The sequence below is a fragment of the Paramormyrops kingsleyae genome, chromosome 6 (assembly GCF_048594095.1).
Source record: "Paramormyrops kingsleyae isolate MSU_618 chromosome 6, PKINGS_0.4, whole genome shotgun sequence".
NCBI lineage: Eukaryota > Metazoa > Chordata > Actinopteri > Osteoglossiformes > Mormyridae > Paramormyrops > Paramormyrops kingsleyae.
This window is the reverse complement of record NC_132802.1, coordinates 35,240,269-35,257,317: the sequence shown is the minus strand read 5'-3', so window position 1 is coordinate 35,257,317 and position 17,049 is coordinate 35,240,269. Positions and strand designations below refer to the sequence as shown.

General features: G+C 40.0%; 1 protein-coding gene across 2 annotated transcripts in view; it reads left to right on the top strand.

Annotated features, from left to right (window-relative positions):
• The window catches only part of cacna2d3a (calcium channel, voltage-dependent, alpha 2/delta subunit 3a), a 163,064-nt gene that overhangs the window by 11,265 nt on the left and 134,750 nt on the right, over positions 1-17,049 (top strand). The gene's annotated exons all lie outside the window — the stretch shown is intronic.

Genomic DNA, 17,049 nt, shown 5'->3' with positions numbered 1-17,049 from the left:
AAAATCAAACTCTCATTACTTATTGACTGTCATCGTAGTAATATATTGTCCAATTTTTACAGTATTTTGCAGTGACCTGTTATGCAAGTTCTCACCGGTTTGCCCTTGGTGCAGTAAAAGTCTAATACACTCCAATGTACTGTGTGTTATTCATCAGGCATGTACCATGCATGTGAGAGATTGCTATTCGCTCGATTCCACCCACACACATGTAGGCACCCTGATGACAGTAGACGTTACTGTAGAGCGCTTGCAGAGGGGTCATGAGCTAATTTACGTTGTTGGGGCCTATTTGCCAGGGAGAGCTGATCTTCAAATTACTTGCCCTATTTGTACAAAAAAAAACTCTTAGTAATATAGAAACTATTCATCGATCAGTGTTCAGTTTCTTTAAAGCTTGATTTGTTCATATGATATCCATGATAAGCAATATTCATCAATGATTCATTTATTCTACTAATAATAGAAAAAGTGTGTGATGTATGCTAACATCTATTTTGTTTTGGTTTTAGACCTTAGTATGTTTTCTGTTTCATGTGATTAGAAGTGTTTTATAATACTGTGCTAAGTAGTTTTAGCTGAATGAACCTGTTCTGTTTCTTTGGAATTCAGCTTATTCTGTTTTTAGTTTTTCCCAGGGTTCATTATTAGTGTATGTGAGACCTGTTATATGTATATTAGCATGGCTCACTGCATAGTGCTGCTGCCTCCCTTTTCTAGGGTTAGGGTTTGAATCTTGCCTCCGTTTGCATGTTCTCCCTGTGTTCTATGCGTTTCCTCCACATTCCAAGTTTCCACAGTCCAGAGACATACACTCAGACTAATCAGCATGTTTCTGTATCTGCCCTCTGATAGAGTGGCATCCCATCCAGGGTGTGCACCAGCCTTGTTCCCTATACTGTCTGGGATTGGCTCTACATGACCCTGACAAGATAGATAGATATTTATATGCACATTCAAAAGGTAGAATCAAAATCAATCTCTCCATCAAACTGCAGGGCAACTATTGAATCTTTAGGGTTTTTTATGGACTTTGGCTAAGGTTTAAAATAATTAGGATAACAGAACAATTATATGAACGCTTTAAAAAACTCAGATATCAGAGTATATTTTAAATTTCTGCAATCCAATAACTACTCCTAATGTACACCTCAGTCACTCATCTCGCAGTCACTGCAATCCAACAAACACTCAACTTAAAAAAAATTACACAAAAAATCTATAAAATGTATGACAAATGTTTGACAGCTATATACTGTTAGTAGAATTTCAAATGAGACAGATAAGCATTGTGCAGGATACATTTTCTTGTATACTAATGGTTTTTGTTTTGTCTATCCACTTGAGCCACGATTACAGCTTTTTACACATTAGAGAACAAATTTCATCAAATCTGACATTGATTTAATTTATTTGATATGGTGGATGCACTGCATAATATATTGGCAAGGCTTTTGTTAGATTATAAGATGTGATTGTGCATTAGGAGTCATTCTTTTTTTTCTATGAAAAAAAGTGACAGACAATTTAACTGAATAGAGATTACTCTGCATTCACAGTTCTCGCAACTGAAGTAGCAGGTTAACTGGTGACTTGTTTTACATGCATGCGTATGTCTGTTCATACATGAGTATATATATATATATATGAATACTGCAATGTAATCTCACACCGTCAGAACAAAAGGGTACAGCCCTGGCATAATTTTGTACTCCAAGGTACAAACCATATTAATGTACCCCCAATGGTACAAAAATGTTCATTTTTCTGTAAATTAAATGGTACATTTATCTACAGCTAATTGTACAATTTGCAGACCATTGAGGGTACAGCCCCAGTGATAAGTAATTATACCCTCGAACGAACAAACTGGTACTTTTTTCTGTCAGTGCACTGGTTTTAAGGTATGCCTTGCTGAAGAACTCTTCACCCCACTAAAGACCTATTTATATATAATCAGTTTTATCAAATGGAGGGATAATGCCAGAAGTGTGTGTCTGTTACATTCATAGATAGGTATGCGTGTAGGCAATTGATTAGTGATGCGTTAAACCAATCAGGGGTGCGTTTCCCAAACAACGACATAAGTTAGCATTAACGATGCATCGCACTATGGTAGTTCAAACTAACCAACATCCGAAGTACGACTGTTTCCCAAAACCGTCGTACCACAGGAGTTCGAACCACGTTAGTTAGTTGGGACTTCCGTAGTTCGAACTACAATGGTTCCAGCGCTGATTGGTCAGACTCACGGCGAGTCGTGCGCAACAACTAACAAACCACTTTCACAGCCGGTCGCGTACAAAAACTCGTGAACTGTGTAATATAATATAAAATAATCACACAAAAACACACACACACACACATATATATATAAAATAAGTCATCAATTTACTGTGTCAGTCACATAACACCGATAATACAATAATATGAAAAATAGGAATGATTGCCGTTCATTGTGTTCCAGTCACACTACGACCACTTACAAATTCCTGGTCGGACGTTGTCGCTTACAGAATTTTAGTGGCTGACTTGCATCGTACTACAGTACGTAAGTCCGCACTATCGTTACCTCTGTAGTTCGAACTATGGTTTCCGGAAACACCTGCGTCGTACTTACATAGTTCGAAAGACGGAAGTTGCTAACATAGTTAGCAACGATGGTTTTGGGAAACGCAACAAAGATCAAGAGAACTTTGTAGGCAGCCTTTACATACAAAATTACAACATTATATTTTGTGTGTATACACAAGTACAAGTTGGATTTTGGAGTCTAACTCTGGAGGTCCTAGATAAAGCATTAACTGGATGTTGAAGCAACCTGACATTCACATACAGTGGAAACTGCTTATATGGTCACGGTTATATTGATCAACCGCTTATATGGATCACAAAGCTTGAGACAGAATCATTCCTGTACAAATACTGTTTAAGTAATTTGCTTAAAATCATAAAGTAGTCCGCTTACAGTGTTCATTTTGGGCCTTTTACAATGACAACATCTGGAAGAAATTAAAACTACGGTAATTCTTGTTTTTTTATTGTTATTATTTTGTTTTGTTTTATTTTGATCTCCCTACTTTGCCTTGTGGTAACCTGTCTGCTTTTGGTTAGCTACCTGAGGCTAATGCTGCGTGCACAGAAAATAATGATAAATATGGAATCATCAAAGCTTATGATAACCTGCCAAAAACGAGCCAATGAGATGCAGCAGCTAAACTACAATCAGCTATATTTTATATAAAATATTGCACTGTATTTATTATTCATTTGAATTATACACAGTTCAGTAATTTAATTTGTACAGTACTGTAATTTTAAAAGCCTTTGAAGCAGATGTACAGTATTTTTAAAGACTCAATAAAATTCAGTAAATAGCAACACTGTCCATTTTATTACCTTAAACTGTGGTTGTTTCTGTTGTTGTTTATTACTTAACACTATTGTTGAGAGTTTGCTCTGATATATGTAATTTATAGATGTGGTAATCCGCCTGAGACATAAAGAAAAAGGAAAAAATCGTTTGTAATGATCATCCGCTTATGGTGATCAATTTCACCCAAACGGATGTGATCACTGTGTTCCTTGTGTGATGGACTTGAGGGTGGCTCTATTAATCATCCTACCTGAGAGCTCAGACTGCTTTCTGACTGCTTTCATACTGATGGCCTTAATAAAGTAACCAATTCAAGTGATGAATATATACTAGTCATCAATTACTCCTTTGTTATTAATCACAGTATCTGGGGTTTGCTACAAGATATACTACCTTTGCAAACTTATGTTAAAGACAATGGGTAATAAAATTAAGTAAATTGACAGCAAGTACACTGACATCTTATTGTCTGACAGTCTAGTCTGAAGTATTTATGGCATAGCACAGTCATTATCTTGGTCTCGGCTACCATAAATAGTTCCGTTTAGATGCACGTAGAGAGCTGTAGTGGCCCTGTTACCCTTTAAGAATGCCAAGCTACCGTTAAAGGTTAATGTTATAATTGCTTATTCTTGGAGACCAGTCTTTCTTATGGGTGAAATTGGCCAAGAGTCAGTCTAACTTTTGACGGAAGTTTTCATAAGTATTTTAATATTTTATCATCACCAATTAATGTTCATAGCACCCAAAGAGACTGTATTCTGGAGAACCAGGAGTTTATGTTTAGGAAAGAGTGATAAGCATCAGTATTTTTCTGATCTCAGTGCCGACACCCCTGTCCATCACCGTGGTCAGGGTGCTGGGGGCAGCAGGATCTCCCAGGCAGCACTGGGTTGATGGCCCTGAGCTCACGCAGGATATGATGCTATTCCATCAAACGGCACCTACACACAGTGGGCAGCTTAGAACAGTCAGTTTTGCTGCATTTGGACTGCAGTAGGAAGCTGCAGTATCCAGAGGAGACCCATGCAACATACGTGGAGAACATGCAAACTCCATCCACACAGGACGCAGGATTTGAATTCCACCTGTAACACCGTTCATGTATATATGAATGTGTGTGTGTGTGTGTGTATGCATTGTAATGAATGGCCACGGGAACATCAGCACTGTGTCGGCTCACATGGGGGTCCCACCGTTTCAGCACCCCAAGAGTGGACAGCACTTCATCACAACCCAAAAGGAAAGCAAAGGGACATGGCATCCTGGGGGGGAAATGGCATGGCTGGTGCCCCTAACTTTCCACCCCCAAGTCCCAGCCTATAAGGAGCGCTAGAAGCATAGGTGGGGCCGTCATCGTTCAGTTTGCTGAGACGGGTCACATGGCCGTGCGGACCGTGTGAGGACCAGCTAGCTCTAGTGAGACTGTCCCCTCAGCTGCCGGTTGGCCTCTGCTGGGGCCCCAGCTCCTGGGACATTGTGTTGAATCCCTACAGGGGACTGATACGCTTGAGCACCTTCCCCTGTTTCACCATCAGCCCCCCCACAGTCTGTGTGTTACCGACACCTGGCCCCCACACAGAATCTCAATAATGGGGGGGGATCCTGAGCCGTCTGTCCTGCTTCTTCACCAGTCATTTTATATATTATATATATATGTGCGTGTGTGTGTGTGTATGTATGAATCAGTATGTGTGTGTGTCCAGGTGCCTTCAGTTAAGCAGGAGGTTAAACTTAACAATTAAATTAAAACCAAATTTGAAAATACTATTTTGTTACTTATTGGAATGACATGACTCCTATTAGGTAAACTTTCCTTAGACAAGTAAATATGAATTAAAAACCTAGAAGATTAGTAGAATGTCAGCTGTATTTGAACCGACTTAAGCTGCCAGTTTTTCTGCTGGACGTCTTGTGCTTGATTACTTTTTCTCTGTTCCACTGGGTTGCTTTCTGCCCCCAGCAAAACCAACGAGAGGCCTCTGCCTCTTCAATTATATATCAGTTGCATTTTAGTTGAATCTGTCACTGAAGTATTCATGGGGGGAGGATTGGGGGACTCTGCAGTGAGGCGTGGGAGGATAGTGGACCCGAAATAGTTCCGCCAGCCCAGCAAGTTGCTGTCCTCCCGACACACGCCGTTTCCCGCTGGCTGAGCTTGAGCGATTAACGGGGGACTTCGCGGGCTCATCGCGGGGAGGGATGCTCGCATCCCCTTCACCTCAATTATGAGGTCGCCTGAATCAGCTTTTTATTTAGAACGAGGTCTTCACTGATACTGTACATCTGCCGCATTGGCTTGTTTTCACTGGGTACATATTTTCGTTTCTTAAGATGTGCAAGTTGTGTATTTTCCCTGACCTGTCAAGCTCATTCGCTCCATTTTTCAATTATGTCAAAGAGCAGAAGAAATTGTGTTTATGGCCCTTTAAAATTACACTACCAACAGTTGTGATTATCACACTAAGTATTTTATTACAAAGGATTGTGCACATTTTGTATAAAACTGTGTATTACATACATTTATTTACTAGTCATGCTAGTCATGGTTTTTAACATGTTTATTAAAAGCATATTTGAATAAATGTGCCCATTGTCCTTGCAAACTACCTCTGTTTGCAAACAGCATTCACAGGCGTGATTCTAGCATTCCACATTAGGGACTTTGGCAGGTCCGGTGGAGGCTTGCTTGGTGTTGATTTCGGGAAACGTGCCACATCTCACGCTGGACGTGTACTGCTTCTGGACTTCATCAAGGTTGAAGGCTAGTATCTAATATCCCAACATAGTTCTGCTGATGTTTGATAAAACAAATACCTATAGTGGTATATAGCTGCATTACTCCTTTAGAATATTTAAAGAGCAGCATCTTTAATTGCTTCCTTTTTGTTTTATTGCTCATTTATTGATGGAGTGAGCAGGGTGATCGACTGTCAATATAACTTCCTGGGATGTATTAAGGAGTCCTCAAGGCACAGGGCTACATGACGTAAGCAGTTCCTGCTGCCAATTGTAGATGACAGAAAATGTGTATTGATTGCTATTACTGTGGTTGCTTCTATTGTTGTTTATTAGCTAACATTGTTGCCGAGAGTTTGCTCTGATAGGCTGCCTGATGATGCAGGTGAGGGCAGATTATGTCACATACGAGGTTAATTTTGCGACTTCAAGCATGGCAGTTGCGTGTCACTTGTGAATGTGAAAATCAGCTTTGATGGCCACCAGTTGTTGGTTTAAGTAGTTGGCTTTTTTGAGAATTGATGTTTTCTGCTGTAAATTTTAGATGGGTGGATGGTAATTTTGTGCATGTGATACTAAGTCAGTCTACGTTAACCTCATAAAAAATGCCGCTGTATGGTCTACTGACAGGTCGATGACCTGGTTTTAGGTCTTCTTGGTCAATAACTGGAGAAGGCAGCTCCAACTTTGACCTGTGGGCCCTTACTGCCCCCTTACTGATTCTGGGTACAGCTGGAAGTTACGAGATTCATTTTGACCCAGTTGCCGTGTATCCAGGAGTGTCTCTGTTTTGCTATGATTTGTTGGTTGTCCTCCATAGCTTTCTCATGGAGGGCAGTAGATAGGTTACTGCTCTGGGAGTGAGACCTGTGATGAAGCTCTGCCGGTTTCTGTCCCTGGGGATGGGGATGGGGGGGAGGGTCTGCTGTTGCCCTTCAGCATGGTACTTAACCTAAGTGTTCGAGTAACAAATAACCAGTAGAAAAACGGTACAAAACATCAAGGTCTGTAACTTACCAGAGGTAAGGACTGCTAATAAGCAAATAATAATACAAACAGTGCCCAGGATATGAACAAGATCCATTCCCCAAGTCTGTCAAGTCAAATTACTGTACTATACTGTACTATACTGTACCACAAGCTCACAAAACTGCCGAAGCCGCGCAATGTTTTCACGAGCGTGCATTCGTTATTACATACCATTGCCTTTAACCTGAATTTAATATAATAAGTATGTGTGTGTGTGTGCCGAATATAATAGGCTTTACAGCAGTCCGTTTGTAAGTACAAGTTGTCCGTAAGTTGGTCGTTCTTAACTCGGGACTGCCTGTATTTAATACCATTTAATCAGACTGGAGATTTCATTACTCCTTGGTTTTGCTAGATCAAATTCAGCAGTGATTTCGGAACCTTTATTCTTTCTGCAATACTTACAAAAGGTGTAAGACATGTAGTAAGTTATTTTGTACAAGTATGTATTCCTTTTCCTGTATTTTTTTTTCCAGATCTGTTCTATTGTTATGTGTTAGCATGGTAGCTCAATGGATAGCACTGTGTCCACTGTGATTGTGTCTCTTTATGCTCAACTGGTTGGTTGAAACAAAATCTTGGTCTGGATTTTTACTTTCAGTTCCTGAACTATCCACCTCTGGTCCTCAGATCTCAAGGTTGAGAGTTTCAGTCCAGCTTTCCCTCTCCTTGTGGAGATTGCATGTTATCCCTGTGTTGTGTGGGTCTTCAGAGACCTAAATTTAGGCTAACTGGCATCTCTAAGTTGCCTTAGTATATGGCAGAGATGTTCATGAGTCACAAAATGTTTGAGTCAAGTCTGAAGTTTCTGAGGGATGAGTAAGAATAAAGTCTCAAGTCTTTGAATTAGAGTCTAAGTCCAGTCTTCAAGCTCTGCATATGTACTACAAGAGCTTGAATTGTATCCAGTACAGTAACTAATAAGGGTCAATAGTGTAAGAACCACAGTTTCAGTATCATTTAAGCACTATGCCCAAATTTAGAATTAAGAAAAAACACTATATAATTCACTTAAACGGATGTTGGCATCAATGCAAATACTGCCTCACTGGCAAAGGGTATCAACAACACATGTACAGATTAAGGCTTGAAGCCAATAAATTATAAAACATAAGGCACTGGTTGAGTGCTATGTTGACTTCCTTAGCTGAAAACAAATGAAAAATGCATTATCTAAAATGTTTTCAAATCTCAGCATCAGCAATGACATCATGTAGAAATGCTAGTTTCTTGACCTTACTTCCTGTTTATGGGCCTGTGTATGTCTCCTGTTTTTTTTTTTTTTAACAAAGTACACAAACACTAAACAAAGACAAGCAAATGTCCCCTTAAGTGCTTTGTTTTTAGACTGCAAATATGTAATTGCCTTTCTCAAAATTTTTGATTCAACTTGCAGAGTTCTAAATGACGAAAATATTCATAAATTGGCAAAATAGCCATTTTTTCCTAGGTAAACTATGGATTCAACATTAGCAGATAATTAAATCATGCCAGCGATCTATCAGGTTGTTTACAGTACATTTTCGCCTGTTATGTTATGTGCATCACAGCATGTCTGGGGGTGTTCCATGAAGCAGGATTTCTCAGTTAGCTGAGTTAATTTAAGCTAGATGTCATGATTGTTCAAAAGAGTTTAGATAATGAGCATTCCTACTGGACAATCATGACTTCTAACTTAAGGTAACCCATGTGGAAAAGTTTTAAAAAAATAATATATGACTCTTATGCATTTCAACCAAGTCTTATAAGTTTTTTAGATGACACTCAAAATAAACATACAATTTGTATTAATTTAAATCATCACTAGACATATATGTCTTTTACTGATGTAAAATACATATGAAATTATTGTACTGTCAAACAAGTCCTACATTCATGTACAATGCATATTAAATGAAGGTTTTGTCTGTATTAATTCTTTGAATAAACTTAGTTGAATCATGGACTGCCGTTCCACATAACAAGACTAAGTATTTTGAAAAGGAAACATGCTTTTTCAGTTGATATATTCACTTTGTGTTCTGAGAACATAACATGAATTTTCTCATGTCTAATTAAACCAGATAATGGTGGAGAAATCATACATGTCTTTCATAGGATAATATAAAAGCAATGGAAATTTCTATGAAGAAAACAACCCATAAACATGTATTTCCTACTAAAGCCATATCTCATCACATACGGTATAATTCATGTACCTGTAAAAGATTTATATTTTTATTTTTTATATTTCCTTTTGCCTTCAGTGCCTTAGATATCAAGTGTGTTTTTTGGTATGAATGCGGCCATAAAAATTGCTTGATAGCCTGAGCTATGTGTGTTTTTTTTTTCATTTGGGAACCCAGTAAACTGAGAAATCCTGTTTTGTGGAACATTCCCCCCCCCTCCTTTTTCCCTGAGCCCAGCTCTGTGTCTGTATTAGTAAAGGCTGGTTAACATCCATGGAAATGAGGTCATGAGTTATTCCAACCTCTGGTGCAGACAAATACATTGACAGAAAAATGTATCGTTTCATTTTCAAAGTGCCCATTGTTTTTCAATCAGACTACTGTACTGTATGTTTATCTGTACTCCATATGAGATGTGTTCACTGTGCTCATGTCCTCAGTGCAGTCTAGCAAAAAACATACATGAATGCGTGGAAAGCTGCAGTAGATTTGGAAAATTGCAAGCTCTTGGAAATATTATGGAGCGTGCTTGATTTTGTGTTCATTTCTGTTATTGCAGAATCGCAAAATGCTAAAGGGACTGCTTAAAAGATCCGGGAGGGTTGTAAAAAAAAAAAAAAACGTTCTGCTACTGCAGAAATGTTCAGCTTCTCATTAAATTACAAATTACCTAATGTTCATGAGGCTTTATCCAGGAGTTCAAATCAAGTCTGAGATCAATTAGTAGTAAGTTGCTAGTCAAGTTGGAAGTCTACTAATGTGCATCTCGAGTAGGAGTAGCCAAGTGAAGCACCCATCTCTGATATATGGTTTGAGTGTGTATGTACTCTGTAATGGATTGGCATCCTGTACCCCAGTCTTGGCCCATATGCTGCCTGGAATAGACTTCAGGGAGTGTGTTTGTGTTTGTCTCTCATTTAAATACTTGTATCACAGCCCTTAATCCACGACCTTTAACTGGGAAAAAATTGCTGAGACAAAAACAATGTTTACATGTGAAACACTATAATATAGTACAATTACTCAGTCTTAGTCATTTCAGATAAAACCATCCAAATTTACCACGGTGCCTAAGCCTGTATTCCTGCTACAGCATGGTTTCTGTGTCTGTCTGCGCTACACAAAAGTACAGCAAACGAGCACATTGGCAGGTTTCCTGCTTGGCCCATAATGACACGGTGGCACTAATACGGCGGCATTAGATGCCTAGAAAACACCATCTTCCTGCCCAGTTGTCAGCCTGCGGCCCAATATAGCCAGTTAATATCACTGGGAATCTGGGCTCATTCAGCCCCCTTCCCCCACAAAGAGAGCAGATTAATGGAATTAGGTACCTCACAGGCTGACAGGATGATAGCAGGGCTTTCCGCACATCATGTCAAACCTACACGGCCTTGCAGTCTTTTAACCTTTATCTCTTCTCATTTAGCGACTCTCCGCTCTGGCCTGTTTGCTTGGCTCTACGTTTATCTGATAAATGTCAGAGAGAACAAAAGAAAAAAAAAAAGTTTAGCAAAAAAAAAAACACGAAAAGCACCCAGTTATTTAAAACATTGGCGTCATTTCCATAAAAGTATTATGTTCATGTTTAGTGGCACATTAATACAACTGTTTAAATTGACAACAAAACGTTACACTGCAGCATAGTTACTCTTTTAGTGTTTTGCTCTTGGAGGGAGATCGAGGTGCAGCAGATAGCAGTGAAGATTGTCGGTGCCACGAGTCGCAGAGTCTTCTGAGCACCAGGACAGTGAAAGATGGAAGCCATTAAACTCTGTGGGAGCTTGACACACATTCCAAGAGGTAATGACGCGTTTACAGAGGGATGTTGAACTTCCAAGAAGCATTCTGGAAATGCCGGCATGCATTAGAGTGTTTCCATTAGCGCACTGCCCATCTGTAGTTAGTCTTTAACTGGTTTTTCTTCCCTTGTACAGATGGGCTTCAAGAATGATTTAAACATCTTAGGTTTCCTCAGTTTACGGACTTAGAAATGCAACATGACTTGCATACACACAACAAATATATAAAACCTGTATGTTACTCAGTGCAGATGAGCTAAAATGAAACATTGTTTTTCAAGTAAATAATTAACACCATCTTCCTGCCCAGTTGTCAGCCTTAAAAAGTGTGCATTGTGAATTAACACCTGGGATATTCACTAACATTACGATTAGGTGTGTGCAGTTATGTGTTAAGTATCCTGCAAGTTGCTGTTGTTTCCAGCAGCTAACCTTGGGCATCCTATAGTAGCCAAACCTCCAAAAGACAATATCCAGGAAAAATCGTGTGTTGCTCTGGACAGAGATGTCAGCTAAGCAGTTGAATTGAACTGTCTAAGGCAAAGTTAAATTGGTGGCCCTAAGATAGGTTCCGCATTAAAATTGGTGCTCCCCTGTGACACAAGGACCCATGCTGGAAGAGAACAAGACCTGTCCTCCTCCTTCAGCGATTGCCCTGTTTGCTTTTGCTGTATTATTTGGCCAGAATTTGCCAGCAGAATGATTTAGTGCGCCAATGGGTGGTGGCCAAACCATGACAACAGAGTCTGAAAGGTGTCATTGTGAAGAGGGCCTTAATAGGATTCACACAGCAGTTTTCACTGCTACATTGACAGAAACCCATTACTTTAGAATGTTGTATTTTTTTTTTTATTTTGAAACCATCATCGACATATACAAGTAAGTGTTTGGCACACAAATTATCACTTTTTAAATTGGAAAGAAAGTGTATGAAAAGGAGAATGAATGGAAAAAGGCAATAAGTTTTTTAGTTGAATAAGTCCAATCACTGCTGTTTTGATCCACATGATGGCCGGGTCAAATGATTCTTAGAAAAAACTTTAAGACATTAATCTCAAACCACAGAGCAATTTAGGGACATGATGGTGAACGACTCCCCAAACAAACCCTCTGCTAGATTCCTATTTCCAGCTTCTGTCGGAGTCATGATTGCTGTCTCTCCTACACTGTAATCACACTTAGTGAAAATGACTCAAATGTTAGAATAGAAAAGTGCTCAGGTGACCACCTGCTGCCTTCGCAAAAGATTAAGGGCTTGATGGTGACGGAAGTCCTAGGAAATGGCTCCTGTCAGCTCTGGAAGATTGGTTGGCTTCCTGCTTCTGCAGGATGTCATTTCACCGGAGAGTTCCTGGAATAGCGATGACGATGGTGAGGAGCCGAGGGAACAGCCATGGATTCTGGCATTAATGGTGCTGCCTTACAGTAATTGCTTTGATGAATTTCTCCCTGCATAACTTTGACTGCAGTAGTTGCAATGGGGGAGGGCTACCTTTGGAAATGTCTCCCCGTCACCAAAGGATGCAAAAGAAAATGTAATTATAATGGCTGGTCAGAGGAGGGAAATACAATCACTTAGTGTCCTTAGCTGTTTTATTTTGTGCCAACATTAGCATTTTCCCTATACTTCAGATTAAGAGGTCTGGTCAGTAGGTACAGGTTACAGTGATCGATATATCCATTCAGGTGGAAAACGAAGAATCAGTGAGTAATTATTAAGATGCTTTCCACAATATGAGTTGTTTCAGCACCAACAAAGGCTATTCGATGTTCCTGCCACAAGCCAAGCCCTCTGCAATTGATTAGAGTTTGAGACGCCTACTAGTTCTCGTCAATATAATAATTACTCCCCTTGATAGATTGTTTTATAGTTCCAGTCATTGCCGGGGTCTGTCCGGACACCCTAGCTGTCCACGGCAAGCAGCAACTCTCCCAGAATATCTGATTCAAATCAACCTGCTATTGAGACGGGGAGGACAAGCGTGAAATTAATTGTTCCACTTCATCTAAGGCCCACGCTCTTCTTTTGAGAGAGTAATTTGTCGGCCCGTGTACATGGGGCTAAGGAAGGCATTGTGATGAGTATTCCTACCCCTTCTTGTAAGGCAGGCGGATTTTTTTTCTTCTCCTTGTAGATTTTGGAAATGCTCCTGTCTGGGTAAATACAAGCTTGCTATTACACAGGCAGATACGACAGGCGAACTGTGAGGCGGATCGTGACAGCAAGCCGAATTTATAATGCTGCACCACTCCGGAGAGCTCCCCTCGATTCTGCGGAACACACTGGACCGTAATGGCGACATGGCATCTACTGATGTTTGGAAAACGATGAAGATTAAATGTTAATTATTATTTGAAATAACATGTTTGGTGCTTGTATTACGCACTAAACCTTTTTGTATTATTTTTGCTTGGGCTGCCATTTACTTCATATGACTCTTATTGCATTTGTTTTTTTGGTACTTGTTTTTATTACAGCAGAATGCGACTCCCTGTTGGCTCTTTGGTTGTGTTGTTTAGAAACTGGCCACTGAAAATTGTTGCAGAAAAATGCAGTAATGCAAGGGCTTAATTAATCATATCTTTTCCTTTTCTTTAGGAAAAACCTTAGAATTCAGAATTATAAATTACAACATAGGTTACATTAGCACCTATACTAATCTTGTGAACGTCTGTTAATAGTATTTATCAAAAGTATTATATACTTAATAAGCGCCCTTTTCAGTCAGTGGTATTTTTCTGAGGTTTTTGTTTAGTGTTTTGGAATATGTTGAATATGTTATAAGTCAACAAACTTATAAGTGAACTTACTGAGCTAAACCAAGTTTGACGTTTGTGTAATTTTTCATATTCGATCTTAATGACTCAGTATGTGTATAGCATATACATACAATATAGGTCAGTTTAAAATATACATTCCGTAAATGCAAATGTTTGTTTTTGGATATGAGAATATGAGTAGTAATGTCTCTTGGAGAACAATTATGTGAAATGATGTGGCTGTAGCGTTAGCTGCTGTTAAATTACTGTATTGTTACTTTGACAGATAGGCCTACTTGCATATTCAGTTCCCGAAAAAGCCTGGAAGTTAAGTAATCTGGCATTTGACACTGTCAGCAAAGCCGTTCATTTTTACTATTATAAGAGACCAGGTTGCGACAAAGTTGTGCCCTTCACTGTAAGGGTGCCAATAATTTGAATATCTAAAGAAGTGATCTTCAAGTGTAAAAATAGCTTCATTCCTGCTCAGACTTACCGGGAAAGGGTAAGGGGGCTGTCTATGGGTGCCAAGAATATGCAGTTTGCAAGGCTAAAAATCTTCACAGACCTTGGCATTTCTGTTTCAACAGTTTGCAATATTATAAAGAAATTTGCAGCCATTGGCGTTATTGTTAGCCACCTAGGAAGAGGGCTTAAGGGGAGAATTGATTACAGATTTTATCACAAGTTGGCCAGAACTGTTGAATAAATGCCATGCAAAAATACCATTGGATGCTAATAAATGTATATGATACCCTGTAAGGACCTCAGTGAGGAAATATATGTGATAAATTTCAAATTACTAAATGTAGATATTTGGTCCTCACAATGTAATATAAACCTAATCCACACACACACATACACATACACACACACACGACAGTTTATTGCTTTTTCTTGCCTCTTGCATTTCACCGTTATCACCCATTTCATTTTAATAGGGGACATTTAACGGCTACAATAGCCATCGCATGTATGCTGCACAATTTACTTTCTGCAGGAGCTCGAGCAGCATCTTGGAAATGTGGCGCTTAGGAGGGGGTGCGATGCGGTGCCATTCTAGGCTTTAAGAGCTCCGTCTGTTACCCAGTGCCGGTATCTCACAATGCGAAATGACATCAATACAGTCCTAAATGAATATAAAGGGATGTGAGTGTACACCAGCCTTTTGAGCGAGGGGCGTCTGGTCCTCGACGGAGGGAAGTACTTCCAGCATCTGCCGCAGATGAACATGAGCTAGCTACTGTGAAATAAATCATTACAGCACTTCACAGATCATTAAAACAAAACTATAATTACCAGGCTGGTTCCACTGCCAACTGCTGAGTGGAGTCTCACCTCTTCCTGTGTTTAGCAAATGAGCAGCTTGTTTTATAAAATGTAAACTCTGAGATATGAAATGTGTTCTTTGCGCGAACATCAAAATCGTCTATCAGCATGCCGACACAGACATTTTCTGATTGCTATACACAAAGCAGAGTGATGCGTACTCCGTACCGTGAAGGCATCTAACGATGGCTGAAATAGTGTCCATGGAAAGGATTATGGAATCCCTTTTTCTCCTGCTCCATCTTCCAAATAGGTGTCTCCTCTGTCTAATCAGTGACATCAGCCATCAGAGCCCACCCTGTTCCTTGGAGTCACTAGCTCGAAAAACAAATCAGTCCTACTTGTCTGTGCTACTGAGTCAAAAGATGCTACTTTTAGTTATGGACACACAAAGATTGCCGTGGGAAAAACTATTGTGCCACTGTTGTATCCCATATTTAGGCTTTGTAGTATTTGTTTATATAGAAGGCATTTACAGAAGAACTCTCTAAAAATATAGTGCAGCCAGTGAACAGGACACGGTCTCTAGTTGGTCACCATATGTTTGTTTTGAGCACAGTTGTTAATATTTACAGCAGAGGCCTGGGCACTGCTGCATGCTTGTGGTACTGTAGCTGGCTTCAGCTTGAGAGATGCCGATGATGAATTGGTCAGTGCTTAGCACAGTGAAATTTGGTTATTTCCGTATTTGGACCGGCAAGAAAGCCACTGAATTGCCTCAATAGGCAATCTTAAATTTCAATTTTAATTTCAATGCATAATTTAGCATTTTCCCAGGCAGAACACTGTTGTTTTGTTTCTAGTCCTGTCTCTCTGCAGTATAGTAATGCCTCTTCCATTTGCTAAAAGTAGTTCCTTTTTTGAGACTGTAGTAGGAAGGGTAGGGAGAGGTGTCATACCATGCAAGTGACTGCGAAACAATGACCCTTATTGAGGTGTTAGAGTATTGAAGCACATTGTTGTATCCTATTGGTCTGTCTGTTCATTTGAGCTGGTAAAGAGCGCAGGACCCCAGAAGGATCTGGACATACACATCTTTCAAAGGTGGCACATTATTAAGAAATAAAAGCTCATTACATGTGACAGACAACATGACTCAATCACAGACGCTCAGTTACTGAAACACTTTAATAAATCATCCAACTGAATACTTTCCCTTTTTATTATATACATCATGGCATTGATTTTTCCCCACAGCAAAATGGATAAAATTGGCTGGTTTTTTTCTTGATAGTCTGACACTTCAGGCAGGTCTGAGGTTTAATGAAAGATGTTTTTAGTTCTGGAAGACTTTCTAAGACATTGTGCAATTTACAAAATTACACCAAAGGTGATAATTTGAGAAGCTTTACAGACATATAAACTGTGGGAATCATGGATCATTTGATTTTTCACAAACCTTTATGCAATGCAGAGTCACTTTGGGCCTGGACCATATCCCAGGATGGACAGAACATGAGGCAGGGGGCACCCTGGATGGGATTCCAGTCCATTACAGGACACGAGGCAGGGGACACCCTGGATGGGATTCCAGTCCATTACAGGACACGAGGCAGGGGACACCCTGGTTGGGATTCCAGTCCATTACAGGACACGAGGCAGGGGACACCCTGGATGGGATTCCAGTCCATTACAGGATACGAGGCAGGGGACACCCTGGATGGGATTCCAGTCCATTACAGGACACGAGGCAGGGGACACCCTGGATGGGATTCCAGTCCATTACAGGACACGAGGCAGGGGACACCCTGGATGGGATTCCAGTCCATTACAGGACACGAGGCAGGGGACACCCTGGATGGGATTCCAGTCCATTACAGGACACGAGGCAGGGGACACCCTGGAT